Genomic DNA, 23,917 nt, shown 5'->3' with positions numbered 1-23,917 from the left:
TATACTTCGATTTCACAAACCAAGTATGAACTCCTGAGTCTCTATAACAGCCTCAGCATGGAGTCACTGACAGTCCCCTTTAGGTTCTCTGATATACCTTTACTTCCAAGAAAGCCTGCCTTCGTGATTATCATAGAATATCAGGGTTGGAAGGGACCATAGGAGGTCATCTAGTCCAACCCCCTGCTCAAAGCAGGCCCAATCCCCAATTTTTGCCCCAGATCCCTAAATGGCCCCCTCAAGGATTGAACTCACAACCCTGGGGTTAGCAGGCCAATGCTCAAACCACTGAGCTATCTCTCCCCCCAAACATAAAAGGGACCAGTGATAGCTGGTCCCTTACACCAAAACTCACAACAATACTCAGGTTTCAGAGTAACAGCCATGTTAGTCTGTATTCGCAAAAAGAAAAGGAGGACTTGTGGCACCTTAGAGACTAACCAATTTATTTGAGCATAAGCTTTCGTGAGCTACAGCTCACTTCATCGGATGCATACTGTGGAAAGTGTAGAAGATCTTATTATATACACACAAAGCATGAAAAAATACCTCCTCCCACCCCACTCTCCTGCTGGTAATAGCTTATCTAAAGTGATCACTCTCCTTACAAATTTTGTGCTGGAAATGGCCCAACTTGAATATCATACACATTGTAAGGAGAGTGATCACTTTAGATAAGCTATTACCAGCAGGAGAGTGGGGTGGGAGGAGGTATTTTTTCATGCTTTGTGTGTATATAATAAGATCTTCTACACTTTCCACAGTATGCATCCGATGAAGTGAGCTGTAGCTCACGAAAGCTTATGCTCAAATAAATTGGTTAGTCTCTAAGGTAACAATACTCAGGTTACTCCTAATCCCAAAGGATCAGTCACTTATCCCAGGTCAATTGTACCTTAGATCTTACACCAGAGACAATGCTTGTAGCCAAACCTAAAATAAATGAACTAAAGGGTTATTAACTAAAAAAAATAAAGGAGAGTTATTTACCATGTTAAAGCAGGTAAATCCACACACACCAATGAGTGACAGTCTTAGGTTCCAAAATTTGACAGAAGCTGCTGTAATATGCAAGCCCTATAAATTCTCTGGGGTTAACCCAGGGCTAGCACTGGGGATCCCTTGCTTATGCTTAGAAATTTTGCCCTCTCCAAGACCAAGCAGCATGGAGATACAGTTCCTTCTTGTCAGGGATGTTTATTCCCTCCCCCCAGAGTTCAAGCTGATGGGACGAGTCCATCTACGTCTCCTCCTCATGAGTGTGTGTGGGGGGAAGAGCAATCAACAAAGTCTTTGTTCTTCAGTGTTTCACAATAGCTCATTTCACTGGGCATCCCTGTGGGCAGGACCTAACCCTTTCTGTAGGAAGCCAGCATTTCTGCATTAATTAGTGCTCTTTTCCTGGTTGGTGAGTTACACAGTCACAGAGGATTGCAATGCAAACCCTTAATATAACTTTCTAATATTGGAAGCAGATGTTATCATTGGGATCACTACATACAGCATCCTTCAAGCATTTCACAAAGTCTAAATAGCTAAAAGCTTTCTTATAAATCTAAGACCTGTTTTAATAACACAGGTGAGCCAGACTGGTTTCCAGCTGTGTATTGGTCAGCCTTCAGAGGAGGCCTAGAGGCCTTGGCATGAGCTGGCACCTGGTCTGCCAGCATCACAGATGGCATTTCCAGGGACTGTTTTTTTCAAGAACAAACGGGGGGCAGAGGAGAAATATACATAAAAGGACTCTCCAGCTGCCCCATCGGTCAATGGCATCTATAGGCATTATGGTATCCTTCAGAGAAGGCTCCAAGACCTGGCTGGCTTTCAAAAAGTGGCCCCCAGAATTCATGAATTCTGCACCTGGGACGTGTTTGGCCAGACTCCCCCCCTCCCGCCCCCACTCCGCAGGACACTCTTTCCCATGCATCTTAGGAGGCCCCGTGGAACAATCACCTCCCAAGCTTCAACCAAGCAGGACCCTCTCCGGACCCTGAGTCAGGCACACAGGCCCTTTCCATTATGCTCAAGTGGTGGGCATGTTCAGTGTGTCAGGATAAACAACTGGCATGTGTTGCTGAGTCTGTGAGCTGGTGACATGACTGACAGCCTGTTACCATGCCGAGCTCACTGCAGCAGGCGCATCCTTGGTTTAAACAGGCAGGAGCTGCTGGAAGGGCTGTCCCAAAGGGCCTCTCTGTTCTGGAATGCCATTCCCCTTGGGTCCACCCGAGCCCAAGCTCCTAGGTGTGGGTACATGCCAAAGGCTTTTATTTCTTCTGTGCCCTTGGGCAGAATGGGAGCTAGAGTGGGATGCTGAGTCTTCTAATGATTGCTGATAGGTGGGTTACTGCTACGTGCACAGTATTGTATTTCATCCATTGTATTTCACTCTGAATTTTAATTGCTCCTAGGAGCTCAGAGCTTTGGTCGGGCATTCATAATGATTATAAATCACAGTGGAGAAATCCAGCAGATGCTAAAGAGCATGCGGAAACACCGGCCACACAGGCAGGCACCGTGGTTTAGAAGCCGTGCTTTACTGCGCGTGTCTGAGGAGGAACTCCGCATTCTCCATGTGGGACGGCTGCCACAGTTGCTCATGTGGAAAGAGGAAAATGAACTCGGAGAAGACGGCATTCAGCATATGGCCAGAAATAGTTTCTCTTTGCTTTGATTTGAACCCAACCCCCCTGTCGAAGCTCTGGTTTTGATCTTCACATGGCAGGGGACGGATGACGTCCGACAAATTTCTATCAAAGCTGTTTTTTAAAAGCATGCTTTTAACAGGACGGGGGACACTGACTAGATCTGACACATGAGCCAGCCTAAGCAGCCCGGGACTGCAGAACGATTAAAGTGAGGTCTGGCATAAAATGTTGCTTTTTTATTCGGTGAGCTGAGCCTTTCAGCAATAAGTTTTGGGTGCTATTATCCCAACCTGACAGCTAATAGTTAATATCCAGGGAGTTGTAATTCTTGTTTTTCCCGTCTGCTATCTTTCCAGTTTAACAGAGCATGACCTGGCGCACAAAAGCCTTATTAGCAAGTTTCCTGAAATGCAGGTTTTGTGACATAACACATGCAGTTTTGCTGGCATGGAAATACAAGCGTCTTCCTGCTCCTTTGGCTTGTGGGGGACACTAGAAAAGCAGAATTTATAGCCACGAGTGAAATGGTGCCAAGGCGCAGAACCAGCTACTCGGGGCCAGTGCCACACAGCTGGGGAGCCCTAAACCCACCGACCTGGGAAACTGGTGCCTTCCAGCAGGAGTAGGAGGCCAGGGCCTGGAGAACAGGACTCCGCCAGCTGCAGCTGATCAAGGGGACATCGTGAGACCAAATGGTGAGGGCCAGTGGTATTATCCTGTTGCTGGCCAGGCTGCTCGGAAGGGACTTCCTACGTGGCTGGGAGGAAATTACTCCTCTCCTCAGGATTACACCGCAGGATTTCACAGCTGCTACCCCCGCTCAGAACCAGAGCAGTCTCCCCACGGGCAGGCAATGGCTGGTGGGCAGAGACGGGTATCCTCACTACACATCACAACAGAAGGACCCCGGTAGAGCTGGGCTAAGCAGCACACAGAGGGCACACGTCTTGTGTGCAGGCGGCTCGTGCCCCGGTCCTGTGCAGGGGAGCCCTTTTCCAGAGGGTTCTCTGCAGCCATGCAGGGGGAGACAGGAGATGTCCCGTCTGCCATGGCCCCGCCAGACACAGACATTTCCTGCGAACTGAATCCAAACATTCCCGCCTGTGACTCCTCTGGGAGCAGCTAGCTAGAGACTCTCCCGCTGGGCCGCCCAGCCAAGGGGTGCAGTGATGGAGCTCTGCTTATAGTCCCACAGGGCTCCCCAGCCATGCAGGGCCAGGAGGAGGCTCCTTGGCCCAGACGCTGGTACTCCCTTTCCTGGTACCAGGCCTGTTCTGTACGTCATGCAGCCCCGCTGCCTTCACATGCGCTGGACCTGCTCACGGGGCACGTGGGAAACGGCACCCGGTCCGCAGGAAACGGAGAGATGCCAGAGACAGCCTGAGGAGCTGACAGCTGCCCAAGCATCATCTGCTTAATCTTCTGACCGCCCAGGCAGCCAGGCTGCACCGCGGTCGTCGGTCTGCAGAGCCACCTCGGCCACTGGGCTAAAGCCGCCTCCGTAAAACAGCGCTGCAGGCTCTCTGGGTGGCCTGCTCGCCTCCCCACCTGGTGCAGCCGCTCTGCTCTGGGCCTGACGCGGCGTGTGTGTATTGCACAGGACTGAGACACTTGAAACTTCAGTGTAAAAAAACAACAAATGAGTTGACGTCAGGTGGGCAGCACAGCCAACCTGAACCGGATTTAAACGGCGCTGGGCCAAATTCTTGGGCAGTGTAAGTAGCAGAACTCCGCTGAAGGCAAGAGGACTTCACTCCTTTACACCACAGGGAGCTGGACCGTCTGTGTTCAGCCTCTTGTGACTGACAGTCTCTGGGGTTAGTCAGCACACAAAATGGCAGCCAGTCACCGGTCAGCTCTGCAAGGTCCCCGCGGAGTGTCTGGAGCGGAGTAGTCAACCCCACAGAGGACTGAACGCTGGGGATGCGTGGTTTGGTCTCCTGTGGTGTCAGGCTCTTGGGAGGGTTAGTAACTGTGTCATTTTGCCTTCAGTTACCCAAATGGGAAAGAGATTGCGGGGTGAGGGAGGCCACCAGCTTTTATTGCTGTGTGACTGCACAGGACAGAGAATGCAGACACCCAGAGGCTTGCTCTCCATTTGGTAACTGTTTCGTTTTAGAGCTAGGCTCTCTTTTCACGAATTCAGTAGCACAGGGCCTAGACTGGGCTCCCAATCTGGTTCTCAGCACGCAGACCAGGTGCTAGAACAAGGATTGCTAAGGTATCCTGAGCATAATTATTCACTCAAGCTACAATAAGTGAGTATTTGGAAATGCTTAGACCTGACAGAGGGATTTTTCCTTTTTACTCTCTGATATTCAAAGCATAGAATCATAGATCCTAAGCATAGGACCTCAGGAGGTTCTAGTCCAACCCCCTGCTCAAAGTAGGACCGATCCCCAACTAAATCATCCCAGCCAGGGCTCTGGCAAGCCTGACCTTACAAACCTCTACGGATTGAGATTCCACCCCTTCCCTAGGTAACCCATTCCAGTGCTTCACCAACCTGTTAGGGAAAAAGTTTTTCCTAATATCCAACCTAGACCTCCCTCACTGCAACTTGAGACCATTACTCCTCGTTCTGTCATCTGCTACCACTGAGAACAGCCGATCTCCATCCTCTTTGGAACCTCCTTCAGGTATCAAGGTACCTTGAAGGCTGCTATCAAATCCCCCCTCATTCTTCTCTTCTGCAGACTAAACAAGCCAGTTTCCCCAGCCTCTCCTCATAAGTCATAGAATCATAGAATCATAGAATATCAGGGTTGGAAGGGACCCCAGAAGGTCATCTAGTCCAACCCCCTGCTCAAAGCAGGACCAATCCCCAATTAAATCATCCCAGCCAGGGCTTTGTCAAGCCTGACCTTAAAAACCTCTGAGGAAGGAGATTCTACCACCTCCCTAGGTAACGCATTCCAGTGTTTCACCACCCTCATAGTGAAAAAGTTTTTCCTAATATCCAACCTAAACCTCCCCCACTGCAACTTGAGACCATTACTCCTTGTTCTGTCCTCTTCTACCACTGAGAATAGTGTAGAACCATCCTCTCTGGAACCACCTCTCAGGTAGTTGAAAGCAGCTATCAAATCCCCCCTCATTCTTCTCTTCTGCAGACTAAACAATCCCAGTTCCCTCAGCCTCTCCTCATAAGTCATGTGTTCTAGACCCCTAATAATTTTTGTTGCCACCCCTAATCATTTTTGTTGCCATGGAACAAGTCATGTGTTCCAGCCCCCTAACTATTTCCATTGCCCTCCGCTGGACTCTCTCCAATTTTTCCACATCCCTTCTGTAGTGGGGGGCCCAAAACTGGACACAGTACTCCAGATGTGGCCTCACCAGTGCCAAATTGAGGGGAATAATCACTTCCCTCGATATGCTGGCAATGCTCCTACTAATGCAGCCCAATATGCCATTGGCCTTCTTGGCAACAAGGGCACACTGCTGACTCATATCCAGCTCCTCGTCCATTGTCACCCCTAGGTCCTTTTCTGCAGGACTGCTGCCTAGCCATTCGGTCCCTAGTCTGTAGCGGTGCATTGGATTCTTCCATCCTAAGTGCAGGACCCTGCACTTATCCTTATTGAACAGAATGGGAGCTAGAGTGGGATGCTGAGTCTTCTAATGATTGCTAATAGGTGGGTTACTGCTACGTGCACAGTATTGGCATCATCAATTGTATTTCACTCTGAATTTTAATTGCTCCTAGGAGCTCAGAGCTTTGGTCGGGCATTCATAATGATTATAAATCAAAGTGGAGAAATCCAGCAGATGCTAAAGAGCATGCGGAAACACCGGCCACACAGGCAGGCACCGTGGTTTAGAAGCCGTGCTTTACTGCGCGTGTCTGAGGAGGAACTCCGCATTCTCCATGTGGGAGATTAAAGCCATGAGCCAGCCTAAGCAGCCCGGGACTGCAGAACGATTAAAGTGAGGTCTGGCATAAAATGTTGCTTTTTTATTCGGTGAGCTGAGCATTTCAGCAATAAGGTTTGGGTGCTATTACCCCAACCTGGCAGCTAATAGTTAATATCCGGGGAGTTGTAATTCTAGTTTTTCCCGTCTGCTATCTTTCCGGTTTAACAGTGCATGACCTGGTACACAAAAGCCTTACTAAAAAGTCCTCCAATTTGTCTAGGTCACTCTGGACCCTATCCCTCCCCTCCAGCTTATCTATCTCTCCCCCTAGCTTACTGTCATCTGTGAACTTGCTGAGAGTGCAATCCATCCCATCATCCAGATCATTGATAAAGATGTTGAACAAAACCGGCTCCAGGACCAGCCCCTGGGGCACTCCTGTTACATTTTTTAAATGCTGCAATATTTGGTAGAATCATAGAAATTAGTGTCAGAATTATATGAAATTGCCTGTAATTATTACTTATGCTTTGCCGAATTCATGTTCTGTACAGAAGTCACACGACAATTATTGCTGTTACAAATTGTACAAGGGAAGAGAGATAGGGAACTTTTCAAAGTGTGTTACACACAATATATATTTATTCCAGTTTTCATTACTCCACATTGAAAAGTGTCTGTCCAAAGCTCTGGGCTGCTTTGACAATCTTTCAGAAGGAAGCACATAAGCAGAACTAGCGATTACCCTCACGTCAGATAGCCTCGATCAGCGATACAACGCATTGTGTCGTCATTCAGTCATTCCTGCCTTCTGTTTTGCACGCATGAAAGAGAAAAGTGTCCCAAAACTTTAAAAAAATGGAAGTTAGCAACAGCAAATACACAAATAGTCCCAGCACCGGCAGTCAGATTAGAGTGCTGTACCATGCTCTGCACACGCTGGGCGGGAGGGCACTTTGCAGCGCTGAAAAGCATTCAGATCCCAGAGACACTTGGGCGCCAGGTGAGTGCAGGGCTGCTGCCTAGTGAGGTCAGACTGTCAGAGAGGACGCTGACATTGCTTCCAGCCGACTGTGGCTGCCACTCCCAGTGCATATTACTGATGTCACTTCAAATACCGGATGATCCTTGCGACACGGAGGCTGAAAACTATTTCTGATTTAAATGAAGCTGTAGGAGACCAGCTTGGATGCCGTGTAGAACTGAGACGAATGTGCCAGCGGGGTGTGACCTGGGCAGCAAGGCTTAGTTCAGAGCAGTCCTAGTGCACAGCCAGCCCTGGGGTCGGGGGTGCCGGTGGCATGAAGCCTCTCTCTGAGTGCAGCTCAGCCAACCTAGATGATCTGGGGTAGAGTCCAGCTCTGTCTCTGCAGGGGCCTCCCGCACTCATCCCTGAGATCAGGATGGTGCTGCAAACACCCATTAAATCCATGGGGGCTGCACTGGGCCCAAACTAGCCACCACAGAAATCATCAATAACTTCATTACAAGCTCCAGCCAGCCCAGAACTCAGGATTCAGCCACAGAGTGTTGCTCCAAAACTCTTTGGAGCATCACTGAGAAGGGCTCCCTTGTTTTCAACATGTTCCCCAGCCTGTCCCCTACAACAGGCTGGGAGGATGATGGGGTCAAAGCCAAGATGGAGGGGCATAACAAGGCATTGTCCTATATTGGGGGAATCCCTCTGCGTTGCTTCATGCCACCCAATTAGTGAAAAACAGCCTTAAAGGTTCAGGGTCTGGTCATAAGACTGGTTCTACTGGCAAGACAAGGTGCAGGTGAGTTCAGCAATATGCCTGCAGGGAGTTCCCCTCCTCTGACCCTGAGTCTCCTGTGCCTTTCATCAGAATAACCAGTGGCTGCTGGTTACACTGGTGAGCCGGGCACAGCGGGTCTGCAGTGACCTTCAGAGCACCTCTCGGTACACAAAAGGAAGACACTAACTGTGGTAAAAACAAAAGGAGTACTTGTGGCACCTTAGAGACTAACCAATTTATTTGAGCATGACAAGGAGCATTCACCTCCCACCACTTTGTGCAGAAATGTGTTCCTGAGACAAGCACTGGGCAGTAGAGGACACCACATGGAGCAGGGGAAATGACTGTTTACTCATTAGGGACCGAACTCTTGCTCGGGGCATGCGAGATGGGAAAAGCAGTCGAAGGGCTGTAGAGAGCATATACAGAGGAGCTGAGCAGTGCTGTCGCAATCCACAGCTCTCCACGGGGGGCCATGAAAGGAGGCACCATGGTAGGTTCGGGATTGCCAGGGGAATGACCAGTGGCTGTGCATGTCAACCTGTCTGGAGCGGCTGAGGACTGTGAGTGCCAACCTCTGAGCAGCCTGTTACAAACCAGTGTGCAAACCCCCAACTAGGTGTGAGTTCTACACTTAAATTTCACCAACCAACAAGTGTGAACTCCTCAAGCACTATGCCAGGGTTGGTGTGGAGTCACAGACAGGCCCCTTGGGCACACCGGTCTATCTGGCCACCCAGGAAAGCCTGCCTTTCATAGAATCCTAGAATCCTAGAATATCAGGGTTGGAAGGGACCTCAGGAGGTCATCTAGTCCAACCCCCTGCTCAAAGCAGGACCAATCCCCAATTAAATCATCCCAGCCAGGGCTTTGTCAAGCCTGACCTTAAAAACTTCTAAGGAAGGAGATTCTACCACCTCCCTAGGTAACACATTCCAGTGTTTCACCACCCTCCTAGTGAAAAAGTTTTTCCTAATATCCAACCTAAACCTCCCCCACTGCAACTTGAGACCATTACTCCTTGTCCTGTCCTCTTCTACCACTGAGAACAGTCTAGAGCCATCCTCTTTGGAACCCCCTTTCAGGTAGTTGAAAGCAGCTATCAAATCCCCCCTCATTCTTCTCTTCTGCAGACTAAACAATCCCAGTTCCCTCCGCCTCTCCTCATAAGTCATGTGTTCCAGACCCCTAATCATTTTTGTTGCCCTTCGCTGGACTCTCTCCAGTTTTTCCACATCCTTCTTGTAGTGTGGGGCCCAAAACTGGACACAGTACTCCTTTGTGATAGATGGTCCCTTACATCAAAAATCACAACAATGTTCAGGTCATTCCCAGTCCCAAGTCACTTACCCCACTTACATCTCGCTAAAGACAATACTTGTAGCCAACCCTACTCATGATTTATTCACTAGGAAATAGAACTAAGAGAGTTATTTACTCGGTTAAACCAGGTAAACACCCCCCCACAAATGAGTTTCAGTCTTAGGTTCGGAAAAGTAATAGAGGCTGTTGTAATGTGCAACTCTACATGCCCTCAGTCCAGGGCTAACCCAGGCTAAGCAGCCTGGGGTCCCTTGCTTGTGATCACAAGTCTGGCCCTCTCCCTGAAGGCCAAGTAGCACAGGGATAACAATTTCTTCTTGACTGTTTTTTTTATTCCCTGCCCCCAGAGTTCAAGCCTTGATGGGACCAGGGTGTGTGCATGTCCCCTCTTCATGGTTGTGTGGGGAGCAATCACCAAAGTCTTTTGTCCATTGATGTTCCACAACGACTTGTCTAGTGTCTGTGGGCCTTCGTTGTTGGGCGGGAGATGACACCCGCCCTGGTAAACCAGCGTTTCACTCTTCGTAAAGCTTCTCTCCTGGCTGAGGGGGTTTCCCGTTTCAGAGCAAACACTTTTACAGTTGCTGCTTGCATCAATCTCACATATAGCATCGGTATCTGTTGTTAGAAGTTATATCAGAGTGTTTGCTCTGTAACTCACAAGCATTTAGAATCATAAAATCATAGAATATCAGGGTTGGAAGGGACCTCAGGAGGTCATCTAGTCCAACCCCCTGCTCAAAGCAGGACCAATCCCCAATTAAATCATCCCAGCCAGGGCTTTGTCAAGCCTGACCTTAAAAACTTCTAAGGAAGGAGATTCCACCCCCTCCCTAGGTAACGCATTCCAGTGTTTCACCACCCTCCTAGTGAAAAAGTTTTTCCTAATATCCAACCTAAACCTCCCCCACTGCAACTTGAGACCATTACTCCTTGTCCTGTCCTCTTCTACCACTGAGAACAGTCTAGAACCATCCTCTCTGGAACCACCTCTCAGGTAGTTGAAAGCAGCTATCAAATCCCCCCTCATTCTTCTCTTCTGCAGACTAAACAATCCCAGCTCCCTCAGCCTCTCCTCATAAGTCATGTGTTCCAGACCCCTAATCATTTTTGTTGCTCTTCACTGGACTCTCTCCAATTTATCCACATCCTTCTTGTAGTGTGGGGCCCAAAACTGGACACAGTACTCCAGATGAGGCCTCACCAATGTCGAATAGAGGGGAACGATCACGTCCCTCGATCTGCTCGCTATGCCCCTGCTTATACATCCAAAAATGCCATTGGCCTTCTTGGCAACAAGGGCACACTGCTGACTCATATCCAGCTTCTCGTCCACTGTCACCCTTAGGTCCTTTTCCGCAGAACTGCTGCCTAGCCATTCGGTCCCTAGTCTGTAGCTGTGCATTGGGTTCTTCCGTCCTAAGTGCAGGACCCTGCACTTATCCTTATTGAACCTCATCAGATTTCTTTTGGCCCAATCCTCCAATTTGTCTAGGTCCCTCTGTATCCTATCCCTTCCCTCCAGCATATCTACCACTCCTCCCACTTTAGTATCATCCGCAAATTTGCTGAGAGTGCAATCCACACCATCCTCCAGATCATTTATGAAGATATTGAACAAAACTGGCCCCAGGACGAACCCCTGGGGCACTCCACTTCACACTGGATGCCAACTAGACATGGAGCCATTGATCACTACCCGTTGAGCAGACAATCTAGCCAACTTTCTACCCACCTTATAGTGCATTCATCCAGCCCATACTTCTTTAACTTGCTGACAAGAAAACTGTGAGAGACCATGTCAAAAGCTTTGCTAAAGTCAAGAAACAATACATCCGCTGCTTTCCCTTCATCCACAGAACCAGTAATCTCATCATAGAAGGCGATTAGATTAGTCAGGCATGACCTTCCCTTGGTGAATCCATGCTGACTGTTCCTAATCACTTTCCTCTCATGTAAGTGCTTTAGGATTGATTCTTTGAGGACCTGCTCCATGATTTTTCTGGAGACTGAGGTGAGGCTGACTGGCCTGTAGTTCCCAGGATCCTCCTTCTTCCCTTTTTTAAAGATTCGCACTACATTAGCTTTTTTCCAGTCATCCGGAACTTCCCCCATTCGCCACGAGTTTTCAAAGATAATGGCCAATGGCTCTGCAATCACAGCCGCCAATTCCTTTAGCACTCTCAGATGCAACTCGTCTGGCCCCATGGACTTGTGCACATCCAGCTTTTCTAAATAGTCCCTAACCACCTCTTTCTCCACAGAGGGCTGGCCATCTATTCCCCATGTTGTGATGCCCAGCGCAGCAGTCTGGGAGCTGACCTTGTTAGTGAAGACAGAGGCAAAAAAAGCATTGAGTACATTAGCTTTTTCCACATCCTCTGTCACTAGGTTGCCTCCCTCATTCAGTAAGGGGCCCACGCTTTCTTTGGCTTTCTTCTTGTTGCCAACATATCTGAAGAAACCCTTCTTGTTAATTTTGACATCTCTCGCTAGCTGCAGCTCCAGGTGCGATTTGGCCCTCCTGATTTCATTCCTACATGCCCGAGCAATATTTTTATACTCTTCCCTGGTCATATGTCCAACCTTCCACTTCTTGTAAGCTTCTTTTTTATGTTTAAGATCCGCTAGGATTTCACCGTTAAGCCAAGCTGGTCGCCTGCCATATTTACTATTCTTTCGACACATCGGGATGGTTTGTCCCTGTAACCTCAACAGGGATTCCTTGAAATACAGCCAGCTCTCCTGGACTCCTTTCCCCTTCATGTTAGTCCCCCAGGGGATCCTACCCATCCGTTCCCTGAGGGAGTCGAAGTCTGCTTTCCTGAAGTGCAGGGTCCGTAGCCTGCTGCTTACCTTTCTTCCCTGCGTCAGGATCCTGAACTCAACCAACTCATGGTCACTGCCTCCCAGATTCCCATCCACTTTTGCTTCCCCTGCTAATTCTTCCCGGTTTGTGAGCAGCAGGTCAAGAAAAGCTCCCCCCCTAGTTGGCTCCTCTAACACTTGCACCAGGAAATTGTCCCCTACATTTTCCAAAAACTTCCTGGTGCACATTTCATAAAGCTCAAACCCTAAACACATCTCTATAAATGTGCCTATGTTAACAACACTAACCCGCAGGAGAGCCGCACTGGCTCCAGCCAGGCATTTGTCAGTGGTCAGTGGGGCCTAGGGGCCTTGGCATGAGCTGGCACCTGGTCCGTCAGTGTCACGGTGCACACAGCACAGATGCTTAGGCCTAGGTTCGGTACAGAAAGCCCCATGCCTACTGCCAACCCCACCCCCAGGGATAAAGCCACAGTCCAGCTGAGACAGGAGAGCATTCCGTCCCTCCAGCTTTGTGTTGCTTCCTGACACAAAGGTCTCCTCCGGCGGCTGTCTGCAATGGAGCCGGTTTGGCCCTCATCACAGAGCAGACACTGGCAGAGGAGAGAGACGCACACTCTGAAAACCTGCCACCAGCTGGGTTTCAGTTCTGTGTGGACTGGTTGGCTGCAGTTCCAGGCGTTTCTTATTGTGGGCTGACGGTGAGGCAGATGGGTCTCTGGGTACACTTTGCGCACACAGAAGATTTGTGCAATCACATTCTTGGTATTAACTGGAGGGATTATTAAAACACAGACTTCCCCCAGCTGTTCTTCTTCGTTCTGTGTGAAATAGAGAGGGGAAGAGAGCAGCCTGCTCTCCTGTCTCACACTCCCACACTTGCTCCAGCCACTGTCAGGGATGTGCAGCTCCACCGAGCCACCATAAGAGCTTGGTCTCCCACAGGCCCATCAATGGCTATTAGCCACGATGGTCAGAGATGCCTCCCCATGCTCGGGGGGTGGGGGGAGAGGGTCTCTAGCCAGAAGCTGGGAGTGGATAACAGGATGGTCACTTGATGATTGCCTCTTTTGTTCATTCCCTCCGAAACATCTGGCACTGACCACTCTCAGAAGACAGGACACTGGGCTAGATGGATCTATGGTCTGACCCAGTATGGCTGGTTTTATGTTCATAAACAGCTGTTCTCCACATCAGGGCATGCTCAGAGAGCAGAGTGAATTATTCTGGTCCCTAGAAACCAGGGACTAAATTCAGGGCTGGTGCACCATCGGTTTATGAACTACAGACCCTACCTTGACATCTTTTCTGATGAGATGAGAAGTCTGACTGATAAAGGGGATAGTGCTGATGTAACATACTTCAACTCTTGTAAGGCGTTTTGACTTGGTGCCATTGACTGTTTAATTAAAAATTAAGAACATTATAAAAACTAACCTGGCACACATTAAGTGGGTTAAAGCCTGGCTAACGTATAGATCTCAAAATGTAACTAAACGGGGAATGGTTATTGAGCAGGTGTATTTCTAGTGGGGGCCCACAGGGATTGGTTCTTGGCCTGACACTATCTAGCATTTATATTAATAACCTGGCAGAAAACATAAAATCATCACTGACAAAGTTTGCAGATGACACAAAAATTGGGCAAGTGATAACTAATCGCTGATAAAAGAAAAGGAGTACTTGTGGCACCTTAGAGAATAACCAATCTATTTGAGCATAAGCTGTAGCTCACCAAATAAATTGGTTAGTCTCTAAGGTGCCACAAGTACTCCTTTTCTTTTTGCGAATACAGACTAACACGGCTGTTACTCTGAAACTAATCACTGATACAGAAGGATCTGGATTGCTTGGTAAACTGCCTGCGAGCAAATTGTATGCATTTTATTCCAGCTAAATGCAAATGTACACATCTAGGAAGAAAGAATGCAGGCCATGGGTACAGGATGGGGACCTCTAACCTGGGAAACAGTGGTTATTTTCCATCAGTATTTGGCACTAATGTGACCACTGCTGGAATCCTGTATCTAGTTCTGTTCTTCAAAACTCAAGAAAGATGTTAATGAACTGAAGAGGGTTCAGAGAAAGGCAGGAGAATGATTAAAGGTTTAGGAAACCTACCTTAGAGTGATAGACTCATGGCACTCAATCTATTTAGCTTAACAAAGAGGTGATTATGAGGTGACTTAATCACACTCTGTAAGTACCTATATGAGGAGCAGAAATCTGATAATAGAGGACTCTTCAATTGAACAGACAAAGAGTAGAACAAGACCCAATGGCTGGAAGCTGAAGCTAAACAAATTCAGACTGGAAATAAGGTGCAATTTTTCAATAGTGAGGTTAATTAACCACTGGAACAATTTACCAAGGGTCCTGGTGGATTCTCCATCCCGGTTAATTTTTAAATCCAGATCGGCTGCTTTTCTGAAAGATCTGATCTAGTTCCAACAGGAACTATTTGTGGGCAGGTCTCTGGCCAGTGCTAGGCAGGAGGTCAGGCAGATGATCACAATGGTCCCTTCTGGCCTTTGAGCCAGCACGTTTATGAATCACTGCAGTGCATGGACTGTGCCTACTTACGCCAGGTCGGAATGTGGGTGTTGAACTCCTCAGTGAGTCTCATTTCTAACCGTGAATTTGGCAGGAACTCCGTGGTTTCACCAGCCCCAGCGGCTTTCTCATGCTGCCCGTGCTGCTTCCTTAGTACAGGGCAACTGGCCAGTGCCACGCTTTTCAGGGTGCTCATAGTCGTTTGCAACGTACAGTCAATTGCTGAGGAGGAACCACAGTTTCCTGTTTGTGACGTTATTGACATAATCTGGGACCCTATAGATCATTGTTGCAACCAAGCTCCTGTAGTGGCCCCAAACCTTGTATAAGGGGGGGGTCAAATGAGGTGTCTAAAACAAGGTTATGGTTTGCTGGTTGTGAATATGCTGTCTATATGTGTGTATCATTTTTGTAGTTAAAGTTATGAATATTGGCTCTGTACTGTCTGTATTTCAAACTTGTGCTGTGCTTCTGGGTGCCACCCCGGGCACGTTGGTGTCAGCTCTGCCTAGCCTGCTTGGTGGCCCATTAAGGACCATCAGCTACACAACTGACCCATTGAGAGAAGGCAGACACGCCTTGTGACACAGCAAAGTATGCAGGGACTAGCTCATGTGACTCCAAACTCCATTTTGCTGTAATTTTCCACAGTAAGAACAAAGCGGTGTTCTTACACCTGGAAAAGATTATAAAAGGCTGATGCCTCATCTCCATCTTGTCATCAATCCTGCTTCTTACCTCTGAAGGGATGTTGCTACAAATGGAAGCTCCACACAAAGGGCTTGAAGGACCCATCCCAGCTGTGGATGTTCTCCACAGACTTGATTTGAACCTGAAGTTTATTCCATCACTGCTACAAGCCTGAACCAAGAACTTTGCCATTACTCAAAAAGAAAAGGAGGACTTGTGGCACCTTAGAGACTAACCAATTTATTTGAACATAAGCTTTCGTGAGCTACAGCTCACTTCGTTGGATGCATACTGTGGAAAGTGCAGAAGATCTTTTTATATACACACAAAGCATGAAAAAATACCTCCTCCCACCCCATTCTCCTGCTGGTAATAGCTTATCTAAAGTGATCACTCTCCTTACAATGTGTATGATAATCAAGTTGGGCCATTTCCAGCACAAATCCAGGTTTTCTCACCCCCCACCCACCCACACACACAAACCCACTCTCCTGCTGGTAATAGTTTATCTAAACTGACCACTCTCCTTACAATGTGTATGATAACCAAGGTGGGCCATTTCCAGCACAAATCCAGGGTTTAACATGAACGTCTGGGGGGTAGGGGGGGGAGGTTAGGAAAAAACAAGGGGAAATAGGTTACCTTGCATAATGACTTAGCCACTCCCAGTCTCTATTCAAGCCTAAATTAATAGTATCCAATTTGCAAATGAATTCCAATTCAGCAGTTTCTCGCTGGAGTCTGGATTTGAAGTTTTTTTTGTTTTAAGATAGCGACCTTCATGTCTGTAATTGCGTGACCAGAGAGATTGAAGTGTTCTCTGCCTGGTTTATGAATGTTATAATTCTTGACATCTGATTTGTGTCCATTTATTCTTTTACGTAGAGACTGTCCAGTTTGACCAATGTACATGGCAGAGGGGCATTGCTGGCACATGATGGCATATATCACATTGGTGGATGTGCAGGTGAACGAGCCTCTGATAGTGTGGCTGATGTGATTAGGCCCTATGATGGTGTCCCCTGAATAGATATGTGGGCACACTTGGCAACAGGCTTTGTTACAAGGATAGGTTCCTGGGTTAGTGGTTCTGTTGTGTGGTATGTGGTTGCTGGTGAGTATTTGCTTCAGGTTGGGGGGCTGTCTGTAGGCAAGGACTGGCCTGTCTCCCAAGATTTGTGAGAGTGATGGGTCATCCTTCAGGATAGGTTGTAGATCCCCAATAATGCATTGAAGTATGTCATTGATTCCATTTAACCAATTCTAGCTCTCATCTATATCTTTTTCCTTTTATGAATAAACCTTTAGACTTTAGATTCTAAAGGACTGGCAACAGCGTGATTTGTGGGTAAGATCTGATAGTATATTGACCTGGGTCTGGGGCTTGGTCCTTTGGGATCGAGGGAACCTCTTTTCTTTTACTGGGGTGTTGGTTTTCATAACCACCTGTCCCCATAACGAGTGGCGCTGGTGGTGATACTGGGGAATGGAGTGTCGAAGGGGATTGCTTGTGTGACTTGTGGTTAGCCAGTGGGGTAAAACCAAAGTCCTCTCTGTCTGTCTGGTTTGGTTTGCCTTAGAGGTGGAAAACCCCCAGCCTTGGTCTGTAACTGCCCTGCTTTAAGCAATTTGTCCTGAACTGGCACTTTGGGTTGTGTCCCACTGGAACCATCCTCGTTACACTGGTTTATAAGGTAGTTTGGCTCTGCTAAGGGATGATGTAATTGTCTGAAGAGGATCTCGCTCATTCTCTCTGGAAGGGCTCCATAATGTTCCCTAACGCCTGGCTGTTCCACAGCACCTAGGCCTTGTGCCGCATCCTTATAATAATGTTGGCTAGTACCACGGGTGTGGATGGCCTGCGTTGAGTGAATATTAGCATTTTGTGCATCGTATATTATCTTCCCTTCACCCTCGATGAAGCTCAGTCAGCTACAATAGGAGAGAGGTGTAATCACATGCCGAGCAGGCAGCCCAAGGGAAGGGAACAGGAATAGGAAGCATGTCTGGAGAGGCAGCTGAGAGAGAGAAACAACTGAGCCTCAAATAATGTGATGCTGTCCAGCAAACACATCCAGCGTTAACATGAGCCCTCTGTCCTTCTGTAATCCATTCCAAAAACACACCACAGCAAGGAGCCAGCAGACCGTAGTTGCTAGACTGGAATCCAGAGTAGTGGGCAGGCCAGGTTCCCCTACCAGCCCCAGGACCTGGCCTTGGAGCACCCGGCAGTCTGGAATGGCATGCGGACAGCTGACCCAGTTGGGCTATGACACCCCAGAAGGGGAGGATGACACGGCCACCTGGCCAGAGGGCTGAGTCACAAAGAGCATCCTGGAAAGCGAGGAGGGACATGGTGAGAGCAACTGGTTGGAAAGGGGGCGTCAGAGCTGAGTGGAGCTAATCCTCAGACCCAGCGTCAAGGAGGTACCGAACAGCGAGTGAACCCTGAGACATACGTACACTCCATGCAGAAACAGGAAAATGGAAGGATTTCTCAGGGTGCATATGGACAATTTTCGGCATTTTGTTGCCTGTGCATAGCTGAGAATATTATTCTAATAATCGTCTCTAAGTCCTGGCACTATTTTTAGCTATGTACGTATTTTTCACATAAGAAATAAAAGCATTTTTGTTTTTCTCACTCATTTTTCTCAGAGATGAGGAAAAGAAACACTTGCCACCTGGTGAATGTTTGCATATGTTGCTGTAAGCGGAATCTGTTTTTCTCAGAGAATATATGGACCTGGCCTATCCCAGCAGCAGGAGAGCTGGAGGGGCACTGTCTTTCCCAGCCTGCTACCAGCAACTGCTGTCTGTAAAAAGCGCCAAGAGGGAAGGGAGACGGGAGAGGCAAAGACTGTGGGCTGTGGGCTGCGGGAAGATGTTTCAGGGTCACTAATATAAATGGGGATCTGAGATTGAGTGGACATTGGAACATTTATTTTTCAACAAAACCAGCTCTTCAGAGCCTGGTTCTGACAGGAGGAGGATGCGTTTCCAGACCTCCATCCACTGTAGACAATGCAGCCGCTCACAGGCAGTGCACAGAGGGAGGCCCAGCAGACAGGACCTGCTGCTGCTGCCTTGTTAAGCAATGCTGATGTTACAGCCCTGGGAACACAAACACAAGTGCATTATTTGGAGGAGCACAGATCTCAGAGCAGTGTCAGAGATGGGAGCATATGTTGCAACAAATAGAGGTGAGAACACCTGGCGCTGCTTAGCAAAAAGAGCAACTCATTCAAGTGGCAAAGGAAAAGCCTCTTTCCCCATTCTCCTCAGTGTCTCATTTGAGGCCAGGATCTCTTCCTGCTCTTGGTTTACACTATTTTAAACAAAATCAGCCCGAATGTCAGACAGAAAAAAGAAAATGGTTTTCTCATCTGCTCCTTCCCAGCACCTGCAGCATGAGTGCACGTCGGATGTCCTAGGCTGGGAGAAGAGCAATGCCATGCTGGGGGAGGTAACTCTCTACTCTGAGTAGAGCTCAGCACATCGTTTAAAAAATCATTAATATCCATTTAAACTTTTCAAGAGGCTTGTTTTGGCTGCAAATAGCCTCGCAAACACAGGCCAGCGCCTGGAATGCGGGGCAGAAGGAAGCGCGTGACCCCGGCAGGGCAGTGGCGCAGAGCAGGGGCGAACTGAAGGCGTCCGAGTCACTTGGCGCTGCTTACCCAGTCAGGGGACCGGAAACGCGCCCTGTGACCTACGTGCTCAGGCAAAACGTTTATCAGCCAATCATTTCAGATAAAAAATTAATTTAAAAACGATCATGATTGGGTTTGGACTGTGATAGGAGAAAGAGGCATTCTGGACCTCCCCGGCGCCTCTGCGTCTCCACACCACCCGTTACGCACAGCGCTGTGGCTTGGAGCCATGATCTAGCCAGCAGACATTATTGCTCTTGGTCTGCAGCAACATTCCAGTCGGAGGGATGTTAGCTTCCACTCAGCCGCAGGGAACCCCGAGCCATATTTCTTCACCTCCGCAGAGCGCATCACAGTGACAGCTTAGGTGTCGGAGCCAGACACGCTGTTGATCTGTCTAGCTACTTGTGCAGCCCTCGTCTCTGCACACCATATCTGATATGTGTTGTCCCACCAACACTTCCACCGGGTATGGATGAGCCACTCACATCTGACAGAGGGGGCCTGAGGTACAGGGTGGGTAAGTGACTTGCAAGAAGTCACACAGGGACCTGTGTCAGAGCCAAGAACTGAACACAAGTTTTCTCTGTGTAAATCCAGTGCTCTCTCCATTAGGCCATCCTGCCTCCCTCCCCAGCCCAGCAAATGAGCCCCGACTCACAACCTAAGACTACAAACAGCTTAGCCCCAGTCTAATTCTCTCCTACAGCACATTGGGGCATTTCTGGGCAAGGCGTGAGGACAAGCACAACACAGGTCCCCATGAGGCATACAGCACAACACCCGTCTGTGACATTATTGACATGAACTGTAACTGTATAGATCATTGTTGCAACCACTGTTATATATTTGCAGCAAATATTCTACAAAGGTTGTCATGTGAGGTGTCTATGAAAAGGTTATGATTTGCTGGTTATGATTATGCTGTGTGTATCATTTTGTAGTTGAAGTTATGAAAATTGGCTGTGTACTTGTATCGCAATATGTTTGATTCTAAGTAGCCTCAGTGAAGCATCTGGTCAGCTTCTTGAGAAAGGAATTTGCAGATTAAGTGCCCAATGAAGAAACACTTAACTGACAATGCACCTTGGGAGACCCCAATCCACATGAGAAGTGTTCCTGGGAATGTTCAAGGTAACGTGAGCAATGGCTGCTCTCTCTGTACAAGACCTGAGTCAGGCATGGACATGTGACTCGCCCATGTGACTCCAAACTCCATCTTGCGGCTGTGATTTTCCACAGTCAGAACAAAGGGGTGTCCTTCCACATGGCAGAGGATATAAAAGGCCCTGGAAACCCCTCCATCGTGTCTTCAGTCCTGCTTCTGACCTCTGGAGGAACCTTGCTACAAAGTGAAGCTCTGAACAAAGGACTGATGACCCATCCCAGCTGTGGATGTTCTCCAGAGACTTGATTTGAACCTGCAGTTTATTCCATCATTGCTACAAGTCTGAACCACGAACTTTGCCATCACTTCACTAGGAGGGTGATGAAACACTGGAATGCGTTACCTAGGGAGGTGGTGGAATCTCCTTCCTTAGATATTTTTAAGGTCAGGCTTGACAAAGCCCTGGCTGGGATGATTTAGATGGGGATTGGTCCTGCTTTGAGCAGGGGGTTGGACTAGATGACCTACTGAGATCCCTTCCAACCCTGATATTCTATGATTCTATGATACTGTATGTCATTGATTCCGTTTAACCAATTTTAGCTCTCATCAAAATCATTTTCATTTTATGAATAAACCTTTAGATTTTCAATTCTAAACGATTGGCAACGGGGTGATTTGTGGGTGAGATCTGACTTGTATATTGACCTGGGTCTGGTGCTTGGTCCTTTGGATCAAGAGAACCTTTTTTCTTTTACTGGGGTACTGGTTTTCAAAAACAGTCATCCCTATAATGGCCCTTTGCCTCCTTTCAAAATCCCACCCAGAGGATTTAGTTGACCTTTATGTCAACAGTCTCACAAACTGAAGACTTGCCTCGGAGAAACTGACACTGTCAGTAAAGAAGGTCCTCTTTGCCCTGCTGCTGAAAGCTCAGAGTGGACCAGCACTCCTATTAATAACCTTGGTTGTTGGCATTTCAGTGCTGAGGAGAGAATGTGTTCCTTTTCACTTCTCTTCTTCAATCTCCCTCCCACCTCCCCATTACTTTACTGCCTCCCTTTACATCAATTCCTTTCGGTAGGGGGGCAAGGTGGTGGTGGGGGAGGGCGGGGGGGTGTTATTTCCTGCAGACGTAGTGGAAAGGGAAGGAACCCTATGGTCTTCATTTCCAAAGACAAGTTTTCCATTGTTATTTCAGGTCTTGCTTCACTGAGCTTCCTAATAATACACTAACAGTTAAATGCAGATGGACCAAAATGGTTTGGACACACTATTGCCTAGAACATGGAGGTGAGAGCTCAGAAATCAAGTGAAATCATTCTCTGAACTGCTTGAGGTTTCCCTGAGATGACAGGGATTAGTTATGCATGGTATAGCTTTAATATTTCAGTCACAAGAACATATACCCTTCTACAAGATGCTTTTAGCAAGTGATAAATTTTTAGCTGTTTGTGAATTAATGTTTCTTTGTTAACGCTGTGCTCTCCTTGGGAAATTATAATCTACTATCACCACAAAAGTAATGATAGACCCCATCTACCTGGCACTGCATAAAGCAATGGATTATTAATAAGCAAAGTACATTTTGGTTGATTTTCCATGTTGGCAAATATCCTATTTTTACTTCCTGCATGTGAATCTTCAGAATTAATTATTAAGGAAAACATATTTAGTGTGACAACATTTCCCATTCTACATTACCAACCAGTTTATTGCTGGTCTAGATTTGGGGAAAATCAGTTTCACATGGAGGTAATTCTTTGAATTTTTATTGACAGTTTTTTCCTCTTGCTCTTTGTTGCTATGGAAACCTCCCCTTTTTTATTCTTAAATCATTTGATCTTAACATTTCCCATTAAGCAGATTCACATTTCTCTCACAGTTGCAGTCAGGCCTTGCTAACAACTGTTTCCCTAAGTGATCACTGACCAGGCATGACCAGGGGCTTTTACATATCTTCATTTCACCAGAGAGAGAAAACAGTGACATTCCCTCAAAGCAGCTTGTCCTTGGCAGTATACATGGGTTAAGACAGGTAAAGCTCTGGGGGCCGGATAGTGTACTTCCATCAAGCGTGTGCAGAAAGAGGGAAGGGACAATCCAACGGTCAGCCGTACCAGCAGCTCCTGGGATGCAGACAGCAGTGTGTGAATGCTGTGGGGGGTGAGCAGTGAAGGTTCAGGTTGTGTTGGCGGAGGTTGGTACCAATCAAGGATCATGCCTATATGGCTGCACCTGGCCCTATATGGGAGAGGGGTCCATTAAATAGGCTCCCGGGGGAACCTCAAGTAGTAAAAAAGGAAGATCCATTTTGGATGAGAATCCCCACTTTTTGCAGTTTATCTATGGGTAATAGCAAACGGAGAATTATGTGAGGCAACTGGTGGAGCATTGAAAAATCTAGTCCCTGAATAATTTCACAAATAAAAGTGAAGGGAATTCAAGCTTTTGGGGGGTTTTCTTTTTTGCCAACAGTACAAATCTACTGATCACAAGCGTCAGATCTCACGCATCCAGTGCCATGAGGTGGGCCGATCGCTAGCCCTTTTAGGGGAATGCAGAGGGGTTTGTTCACCAGATATGGAGATTTCAAGGCCAGAAGGGTTCACTGTCATCATCTAGTGTGACCTCCTGCATAGCCCCAGTGTCACCGTGCCTCTGTGGGTCACAATTGAGAATACCCAATTCAGGACAAACTGCTGAGAAGTAGGGCAGACATACCCCAAAACTGGTGGTTATTCTTCCATGAGATATACCAAACCAGCAACAAAAGTGAACTTCTGTTTCACCACGCTGGCTAACAAGAAATCAGAAAAGCGGTCTCCTTATGCAGTCAAGTCCTGGATTCAACACCCAGACACTAGACTTAATGATGAGTGATTATTTAAAACCAATTTCATTAAACAAAAGGGTTCTTCTGATCCCAAACGACCAGCCACATACCCAGGTCAATATATAACTCAGATCTTACCCAATAATCATGCTGTTGCCAATCCTTCAGTATCTAAAATCTAAAGGTTTATTATAAAAGAAAGAAAGAAAGAAAGAAAGAAAGAAAGAAAGAAAGAAAGAAAGAAAGAAAGAAAGAAAGAAAGAAAGAAAGAAAGAAAGAAAGAAAGAAAGAAAGAAAGAAAGAAAGGTGAGAGTTAAAATTGGTTAAAGGAATCAAATACATACAATAATTGCAAGGTTCATGGTTCAGGCTTGTAGCAATGATGAAATAAACTGCCTGCTTGTTAAGTCTCTGTTTTTCTCCAAACCGTTGGAAGGTACTCGGTCCCTTGGTTAGATGCTCCCATTAGTAGAAGTTCATAATAGTTCAGAGGTTTGAACAGGAAAGAGGCAAAATGGAGATGTTTCCAGCACCTTTTATAGCTTCTCTCAATTGAAGAGAAACCCATTGTTCTCACTCTGGAGAATTACAGGTAGCAAGATGGTGTTTGGAGTTACATGGGCAAGTCATGTGTCCATGCGTGACTTTGCTTTGTCACAGCA

The sequence above is a fragment of the Eretmochelys imbricata genome, chromosome 6, assembly GCF_965152235.1.
Source record: "Eretmochelys imbricata isolate rEreImb1 chromosome 6, rEreImb1.hap1, whole genome shotgun sequence".
NCBI classification, from domain to species: Eukaryota; Metazoa; Chordata; order Testudines; family Cheloniidae; genus Eretmochelys; species Eretmochelys imbricata.
Note: the sequence above shows the minus strand (reverse complement) of the source record.